Raw genomic sequence first — 10,060 nt, forward strand, 5'->3', positions numbered from 1 at the left:
TCCAGTTAGTCTCGTTCAGTTGCCTGTGTTGTTTCTTTGCCCACGCCCCGTTGTTCGTCCCCACCAAGCTCCACAATAAATCTCCTTAAAGCTTCACCTACCCCTGCTTCCTCGCTTCTTGGGTCCACCTCCTCATCGCCGCAAGGCGACTCCTGACAACCGAGTGAGTGTCTCCTTCTCCAGCGAGGACTGGATGATTGCTTGCGCCGGGCGATTGCTTAAAAACGCAGCGAATGTTCAAAACATGACGCACGAAAAATGAAAAGAAACGCGCTGGCTAATTGTAGCCGTTCGCTGCTAAAACTGCTATATGAACTAGGAACTAGAGCAATATTACCATCATATAATATGAGGGAACGAAAGTGAAAGTAAATCACACCATGCCGATTCGACAGAACACTACACTACACTCTAATACTATCAATAAAAAAACAAATTGAATTTACCTCGACGTGTATACGACGGACCGTGAGCTCATTTGCTGAATTGTGGGTACTGCTCTATCAAGCAACACCCACAAACGTTTGACGTCATGGCATGGGCGTGAACGCTAGCTCATTAGCTAAACTGTGGGTACAGATTAGCTAAACTGTGGGTACAGTTTAGTAAACTGTGGGTACAGTTTAGTAAACTGTGGGTACAGATTAGTAAACTGTGGGTACAGATTAGCTAAACTGTGGGTACAGTTTAGTAAACTGTGGGTACAGATTAGTAAACTGTGGGTACAGATTAGTAAACTGTGGGTACAGTTTAGTAAACTGTGGGTACAGATTAGCAAAAAATATTTTTTTCTCATACTGTGGCACCAGAGGGGCTCCGTACATTTTAATGGGGACTTAGAGTCACCGTGAGGTTACCCCGGCAACCGAAATGTGCTGTTGGACTAGCGACGGGACGTTGTTATCTGTGCACAATTATCCCTCTGTGACTACTGGGGAAATGTGCGTGCGTGTGCGTGCGGACCATTATAGTTAACGTAAAAAAAACAAAAAAATAAAACTGAGATTGAAGTCACACTTCTCTTAATGGAGGAAGGAGCAAGGGGGGTATGTGCGAATGCATCACGTGTGTTTGTGCGTGTGTGCGTGCGTGCGTGTGTTTGCGCGTGTGTTTGTTGACAAAGTTCCATTTTCTGTTCTATTAGTTTGCAATTAAAAATTAACATTTTGACCCAAGTTTGGATGATATCTACCTCCCATAAAAGAGTTTCAGCTCCTATTCATCATGTTTGGCCTCAATTTGTCCCGGTACTTAAAAAGAAATAAAACACTTTAAACAGGGCAACTGGTGAACACGTGCTAAACGTTTACAATTTTAATGGCACTACACAAACGGGTGAATGTGTTGCGGTAATTTTTTTTTCTTCACATTTCGGCCCTAATTACCCAACAAACAACATCATTATTATTATTTATTTATTTTAATTTTTTATTACCTTTCACTTTTACAGCAGAGCTGGTTGCCATTTCTCTTCCGAGGTTTGCAAAAATTTGCTTTTTTTTTTTTTTTTTTTTTGGGCCAATAAACTTGGAAATATAGCCATAATTTTCGTTATGTTTTAGTGTGCGGAGAATATTTTCATCGGTAGTGGGAAGTAACAAAAAATAAATGCAGGTATCTGTACTTTACCTTTATTTTTCCGAAACCAAACATCTGTGCTTTTTTTTTTTTTGCCTTGCTTTGTCAAAATAGGCACATGCCAGTGCTAGCTTGTGGTTTTTCGCCTTGTATGTTAGCATTAAGCTAGCGTAGGCAAAGTAGGTGTTTTAAATTGAACTATGAGTAATTCTCTTTGTTTATTGTTGTTTATTTTGACAGTAACCTTCAGGTGAGAGTCGCAATAAATGGCTTGAAACAACATTTTAGAAGAATATTTACTAATATTAGCTAGCTAACTATTATTATAATTAGCTTCTGGCACTCTACCACTAAATAGCAGCAGACAACTTCACAACATTCGACCACTTTCAGTTCAAAGTGAAAGTACAGGTACAGTTGTGTTGTAATGGAATAAAAACAAGATAAAGCTCCTGATTTTTGCCGATTTTACAAGGCCTATCATCGACAGTCTGGCCTTTTAATCGTTTGGGCCCGATTCTTTTTTACCCAAGTATCACTTAAATCCACTGTGTAAGGACTTTTGCCACCTCTGGTGTATCGAAGTAAATGCTATATTATGGAAGTGAATGTGTATTGGATTGTGTGTGCATGTGGGGGGGGGGGTGGGGGGGGGGGGGGTCGGAATGTTCTTCATTTGTCATCACGCTCGCGCATGTGTGTGTGTGAGGCTGTGAATCTGGATCGCCGCAGTCTTCATGGCTGTACGCCGCGTGTGAATCATGGGCGGCAAGCGAGCCCATAAAGGCCCCCGAGCTGTTAGCGGGGATGGCTTTTTGGAATGATCACAGCCTGGGTGGCTGCTATACTTCCATCTCCCCCCGTAGGCCCGTCGTGACGACTTGGCCGGGCATACGGTCACGGCTGACGGCGGCCGTGATGGCCATCACGTCAGCGGCGATGATTGAATGTATGAAATATGGGCTCTTTGTCCGTGCTGTTGGACGGGGTGGAGGTTAGACGAAGAGGTCAGGGGAAGTGTGAAGGCTAAAGGAAAATAGCCTGTTCGGAAAGAAAGCCTCACTCTGTCGACATCTTTTTTTTTTCCTTCTTTTCCTCACATATACATTGAAAGACATTTGTCAAAACTGATGTGAGGGTTTAATAATGCATGTCGGTTTATATAATCGCAGCTGATTCCCGTATCATTTTTAAAGATAAGCTTTAGGATGGATGAGGCGTAAATGGAGGCAGCACGTTAGACGAGTGCAGGGGTCTGCAACCTGCGGCTCTTTTATCCGTCTGATGTCACTCTGTGTGACGTTGGTGAATAAATATTTCATCTTGAATTACATGTTCCATTTGACAAATGCAATTCAACATTTGAAGATTATTTTTGAGCTATATTGAAAGCATCGCTCACGCCTCGCTGATGACGGCTCACAATCATGTGTGAAAATGAAGCTGACGTCAAGAGTCCTGAGGTGCCCACGCTGTACGCCCGAGGCTCAAAAATCACATCAGGTAAAACACTCATTTTTATTTGATTTTTTTTTTTTTTTTTGCAAATATACTGTATATTTTACAATGTTCAGTGAAATAATCCTTTTATAAATCAAGTTGCATGCTCCACATGTGATAAAACGGTCACAGACCACAGAAGAAGACAGTTTTTTTTTTTTTTTTTGGTTCACTGCAATTTAAGTTTGGCTTTTTTTTTAAGTCAGGTTCAACCAAGTGTATTTTTTTCAGAGTTCAAATTGTTTTTATTACATATAGAAATAACATTTTCTGTTCCCTGTCATTTTATTGATGTCATAAATGAATATGAATATAAATGGCCGCAATCATCTAACAAAGCTCCAATAAACAATTTCATTTTTTGTATTATATACATTTTGCTACTTTTTGAAAATGAGATTGCCCTTCGACTGGTGATCTAGTTATTTCTCTTACAGCCCTCGTCTAAAAAAAAAGAAAGGAAAGTAGACGTTTTTATGTGAAGTGACTCCCCTCCCAGACATGTGTGGTAATCTCCACCACCATTATTGTTGCCAAGTGTTTCATGAGTAGGATGCAAGCAAGCCAGAGCAGTTCTGCCAGAGCAATGTTACCGCGCTGCAAAAGAAGCTCAACAGCGCCCCCGACCGGTGGGAGGGCATCACAGTCACTCCTTTATACAGTCCTTCCGCGAGTCCTCTTTTTTTTGTGGGGGGGGGGTAATGTTGGAGATTTATCAGAAGTATGATCGGCTCGTAAAAATGAAATGCCTCGAAAGAATCTGCTGAAGGATATACGAGGCTAGAGGGGATTAAGGTGAACCCCAAACTGGCCCTCGTCCAAACTATTCTTTGCCAAGGTTAGACTATTTTCCGTCCTTTATGCACACAAACGCGCGCGCACGTGCACGCACACGGAGAGAGACAAACACTCTCTGGCGTTATCTCGCCCACAAGCAAGGTTCAGGTTTGACGACATCGCTGTTTTTAGTTTACCCTTGAATACATTTGTTTAATAAAAGAAATTTTCTAGATAAAAATGTCTATGTTTGCAAGACAGATAATATATTTTCAAGATGAAAAGTCACGTGGTTTTGCGAAAATGTGCTTATTTTTGTGGAGAGAGTCGGAATCATGTGAATAAAGTCAGATTTTCTAGATTAAAGAAGTTCGTGCAAAAGTTGCCATATGTGGCAATGGTTGCATATTTTAAAGAAAGTAAATTGATTTCAAGAAAAAGTCCAATTTTCAAGAAAAAAAGATAAAGAAAAAAAAAGTTGCCTATTGACAATTTTTAAAACAAATCCATTATATTAAGTGGTCTGTGGTCTGTTAAGTGGTCTGGTCGAGAAAACAAGTCTGTATTTTTTTTTTACTTTATTTTCAAGAAAGAGACATATTTCCAATAATTTTTTGTTAAAAATCTAGACATTTTCAAAAGTAAGTCAATTTAATAAGAAGAAAGAATATCTTTTTGAGGAAAAATAAAGCTTGACATGAAAATAATATTAAAGAATTATTGTCAAGAAAAGTTGTTTTTTTAAATTATTTATTTAATAGAAGAATCTACATTGTCAAGAAAAACATAAAACATTTTCCAGGTCAAAATGTGCATATTTTCCAGGAACAAGTGGTAACATAATGCGAATTAAGTGGAGCCTCCATAACGCAAACACAGCAGACCGTCAGCTCCATCCATCACTGGAGGAGGCTCGCAGGGCCCCTGGGTGCCCCCTGGCAAGTTCAAACCAGCAATCCCAGCACTGGTAGAGCACAAAGAAGGTGACCCCAAGCCACGGCAAGGAGAAGGGTAATAATAATAATCATCATCCCTCTGGGTGTATCCGAGCGCCTGGATGGAGATGGCAAGGGCAGGCGGCGCTGTTAAAGGCATCCTCCTTTTACCGTATGGATTTCTCTTCTGGCGTCTTAAAACATCTGTGCGCGTGTGTGTGTGTGTAACGACCCAGTCAATATGGGCAATGGGGTAAGGATCACAAAAAAATAAAAATATATATATATATATATATACACTGTAAACCCTTCAGGGGATGTAAAGAAATCAAATGTGGACGAGTGTATTTTTCAGATGAATAAAATTCAATAATTGTTTTCGCATTTGAATTAATTAATTCATATTCTATTTAATTCTCACCTCAGCCTAGAGCTCAACCAGATTTTTAGAGAAATCCCTTTATTGTCATTGTACTCAAGTGTGCAACGAGATTAGAGGATTTCACATACGATGTATCACAAGATGCAAAAAAAAAAAAAAATGACGAGCAGGAAGAGTGACTGTCCTGACGGACGCTGCCAGGCGTAAAAAGGCGTCAGAGCGGGCAAAATATTGAATGTGTCTTCAAATGTCTGAGATCATCACAATTACAAGCCATTGATTGTCATGTTTGTTGTCACCTCCAGGCGACGGGATGTTCTCACCCTGTAAGTGACCAAGACATTGCAGGCACGGAACCATAATGCAAGTGTCCGCATCTATTTCCAGATCCTCACCGAAATATACAAATTGTGACGCATGTAAAGCGGAAGGAGTCGATAAAGGCTCTAATGCACGCCAAGGGCAATATAAAAAAAAAAAAAGCTGATGAAGTTCATCAAATCTGTCAAGTACATAAAAATATATTTATTTTATTATATACATCAGAGGCGGGGTGGCAGCTGGGAAATTTGGGACGACTCCCGAACCGCCAGTCTATTTCAGGCCTACCTGGCTGACCTTGTCGAGCACTGTCTTGTTTTTTTTTTTTTTATACGGTCTGAGAACATCACGTACATCCCATACACCGCCACCCCAGCCCAGCCCGTTGACGGATTTTAAATCGTTTTCGAGCTGAAAAATCAGTGACATGAGACTCAGGGAATGAAAGAGAGTTATCGTGACAAAAGTCCGGGGACACCCTGAACTATTAACAAGCTAATTGAAAATTTGCATCGTCGTGTTCTAGTTGTTCACACACATACGCACACGCACCCACGCACACGCACCCCCACACACGCATATATATGTATATATTTATATATATATGTGTGGCTGTCAAAATTAAAGAATTAACTCAGGTGATTAATCCAAATCTTTTTAACTCAGTTATCTCTTGAGCATGTCTCAGAAAAAAACACCACGTTCAAGTTACCACTGGGCCTTGTAAACCAACACTGCTGGAGTGTGGCGCTTGTGGGCAGTTTTGAAAAATGTTTCGACGAAAAATGGATGTCTCCATTTAGATGGTATTCAAGAATCAAAGAAAGCTATTAGAACAGTCTTTGAATTGAATGTCCTTCATATTTGCTGATTTTGCATCAATTCCAAGATATTATTCAAGTAAAAATCTGTTACGAGCTTTGCAAACAATAGTAATTGAAAAACGTGATTAATAGCAATTAATCCTGGATTTTTTTGGGATTAATTAGTTAAAAAATATATATATAAATATATATATATATATATATATATGTATATATATATATATATATATATATATATATATATATATATATATATATATATATTTATATATATACATACATATGTGTGTGTGGGGGGGGGGGGTGTGTGTGTGACCTATGTGTATATTATTCCTAATTTGTGAGAGACAAGTTATATTAATAAAACGGGCTGCTGCCAAGAGGCCAACACACACAACAGCCCATATGTTTGATTTATTTCTTATTTTATTAATTTATACAAGACTATTCTATTTTAATGTTGGTCAAGTTGGTGGTACTTGAAGTATTTTTTCATTGGTATAACATTTGAGAACAACAGCTGTAGAGTGCTATTTTTCATATTAAGAACTGTTTAGTTCTCAAAGTTAGTATGCAATACGAGGAAGATCACGAAGCAGACTAAAAATGAGTGGGATTTTTTTTTTTCCTCCCTGTATTTGCTTTGTTGACGCTGGCATTTTCCAAACAAACAATTCCCTTCTTTGACGGCAGCCATATTTAGCCGGGAGCATGGCGGCGGCGGCGCCGCCTGTGTCGCAAGTGACAGAAGTGGTTCACCGCCGTCAGGTCGTCTTTGTCTCGGCAGACTAATTACGCAGTAATGGCTGTCAATGATGTCAGGGAATTGATGCAGCACGACACATGCTAACGGCGCTCAGGGGTCTCACGGAGCCTCGCTCTCCATCGCTAACTCAATGTGCGGCTTATTTATAGAGAGCGGGAATGGGCCCGAGAGCGCTGAGATTTATGTTCCCCTGTAAAAAAAAAAAAATGTGATTCGTTTCAAGCTCTCTGACGCGCTTCAATGTGACAATGTCATCTGTTCTGCTGATAAAGGACAGATTAAAGACAAACTCCCATCCCGCAGCCGACGCACCCCTGCAGGGGCCCCATGCAAAATTGGAGTTTGGGGCCCTCTATTTCTGCCAACAACATTAATAGTTGACCAAGGAAATGTTGCTCATACAGCGGTGCCTAAACTGTCAAACTAAACACATACAAAGAGAATTACACGTTTGTATGTAAACAACCACATTAAGCCATAGTGACAAACGCCATAGACGGGCTAACGAATAGCATCTACTGCAGGGCTAGGGAACTCCAGTTCCTCGAGCGCCATATCCTGCCCGTTTCAGCTCTCTCCCTACTCCAAACACACCTGATTCAAACGATCAGTACATCAACATGCTCTGTAGAAGCCTGAAACCATCCTGATTATTAGAATCAGGTGTGTTTCCAGTAGGGAGAAAGCAAAAAAGGGCAGGATTTGGCTCTCCCAAAACTTTGTGCTGCTGTTAGGTTTGATTCACTGACGTATGTTCACAGTCCAAAGTGAAAGCGAAAGTATGTTTCTGATTCTTTCCAGATGCAGCTACCATTCAAGGTTATTATAGTTAACAAAAACGAACAAAATACCTCAAACTAAACATTTTTTAGTGAACAAATAAAATGAAAATGCATTTAAAATACAATCCAAACTGATGTCCTTCATTCTCTTATTTGTCAGTTAATATCATTCATGAGCTTTCGGGGTTCATTTCAAATGTATTTATTTTGCTTTTGTTCGAGAGTCAAAGAGTCATTTAAGAATTGGAGTTTACCTTACTATATTACACAATACTTACTGACCTATTTCTTTCTAAAATTTACACAAAAAAATATTCAATTTATTTAAAAAATAAATAAAACTAATACTAAATCTAATGAAAACTAAAGTAAAACCAAAACTTTCAAACCCGCTCAAAAAATGAATTAAAGCGAACTGAAATTGAAAATAAAAGTCAAACCGAAATAAAAACTAAAATGAAAAATCCAACGCTACACTTTAAAAAAAAAAAAAAAAGTCGACTTGTACTTTTCCTAAAACGGTCATTTAAATTGGAACAACTGTAAAAAGTAAATTATTGACATTTATAGCAACAATGTGAATGCAACAAATCAAGTAAATTGCTTGCTTTGCTGAGTTGTTTTAACTTATCTTAAAGTTGGGAGACAATACAAGCATGTGTGTGTGTGTGTGTGTGTGTAAGGGCGTGTGCGTGCACGTGTGTTGGCAATCCCGCTGCTGATGTCACTCTGTTGACCCCTTAAATTGCGCCGCTATATCTGCTCATATTTGCAGTCGGGCTGAACGAATTATTCTTATCGAAGCTATAAGCGATATGAACTCAAGAAATGAACGTCTCAAAATCAATGATGTAGGTTTTTCTTCCTCGAAACAATCATTTTTACGATTGCCTTCGAGGGCCAGCCAATCACAAGCGTCATTTAATTTTGCCTCATTTAACGTCAGCTAAAGCTAGCACAGGGTCATCATGTGATGTTCAAGGAATCACGTACAAAAGCAAATTAAAAGTGTATTTTTTTTGCTAAATGCTAACCAGCATTTTTTTTTCAATACGGTTTGTCAGGTGCTTCACGACAGGGGGACCCTAAGATGACCCCCATTAAACAGTCGGGCACACTTTTTTAATTAGCGAGAACCGACGCGAAACGACATGACGCCTTCATATTAATGGAAGTTTAATGGAGGTCGTTGGCGGATCCCCCGTTGAGGCTTTCAACCTCTAAAATGGCTGACATGCCCGTAAGGGTGGCAGAAGCAGGAAAGGACCTCCAACATCCCACCAACACCCAGAGTGCACTTTCTAAAAGATGACATCTCCCGTAATTCAAGTGAGGATGTCACCTTGTTGACAGGCCCCTGCAGGGCATGAGCATGTGGGTGTGTGTGTGTGTGTGTGCGTGCGTGCGCGTGGGGGTGGGGGGTGTGTGTGTGTGCCTGAGCGTGTTTTCTACATCATGCTTAATTACACCTTTGCTAACTGACTTGTGAGGACACTGAAGCCAGTCCTTGAATACGGATCTATCTGATTGTTTTACGTGCAAAGACGGTGGCTGCACATGCACTTTAAAAGTGAAGGTCAACGCCGACAGGATAATTAATGTCGCCCGCTTTTCACAAAATGTTGAATCACAGGCTGTAACCGCTCCCTCCGGAGGATCTCCTGTCCAATTTCATTCAGGCTGTAGAGCGAAGAAATGGGAAAGAAAAACGCAGAGCCGTGATGTTTAAGTCGTATTTTAGTAGAAGAACAGTGGATCTCAAGTGTTGCCACACGGGCCGATGCATTCTTCTGTTGTCGGCAAGTCACAAACTAGTTTTATAGGCATTTACAATAAAGTTGATGTATTGTGTTGAAAAAGTAGCCTTTGATAAACGTCTGTATAACGTGTTTACAAATAAATCTACATGCTAACATCTGGTGGCTTGGCATGCTAGTGGTTAGCATATTCTATTCTATTATTATTATTATTATTAATAATAATAATAATAGCGTTACAGCATAAGCTCATCAGTGGTGGCTTTGTGTCCTTCAATGTATTTTTGGCACTGATTTAAAAAATGTCTTTACTGTTTTCTAGCACATTGTGTTTTTGAGATATATATATATTTAGTTTTGTCTATCCTATCAAAGCTTCCGTAACACGGATTTTACCATGCCTTGTAATTTATTGCTGATGTGTCAGGAAAGAAAATC

This window comes from Idiotropiscis lumnitzeri, chromosome 1 (genome assembly GCF_059441095.1).
Source record: "Idiotropiscis lumnitzeri isolate Australia: NSW breed Sydney's pygmy pipehorse chromosome 1, RoL_Ilum_1.0, whole genome shotgun sequence".
NCBI classification, from domain to species: domain Eukaryota; kingdom Metazoa; phylum Chordata; class Actinopteri; order Syngnathiformes; family Syngnathidae; genus Idiotropiscis; species Idiotropiscis lumnitzeri.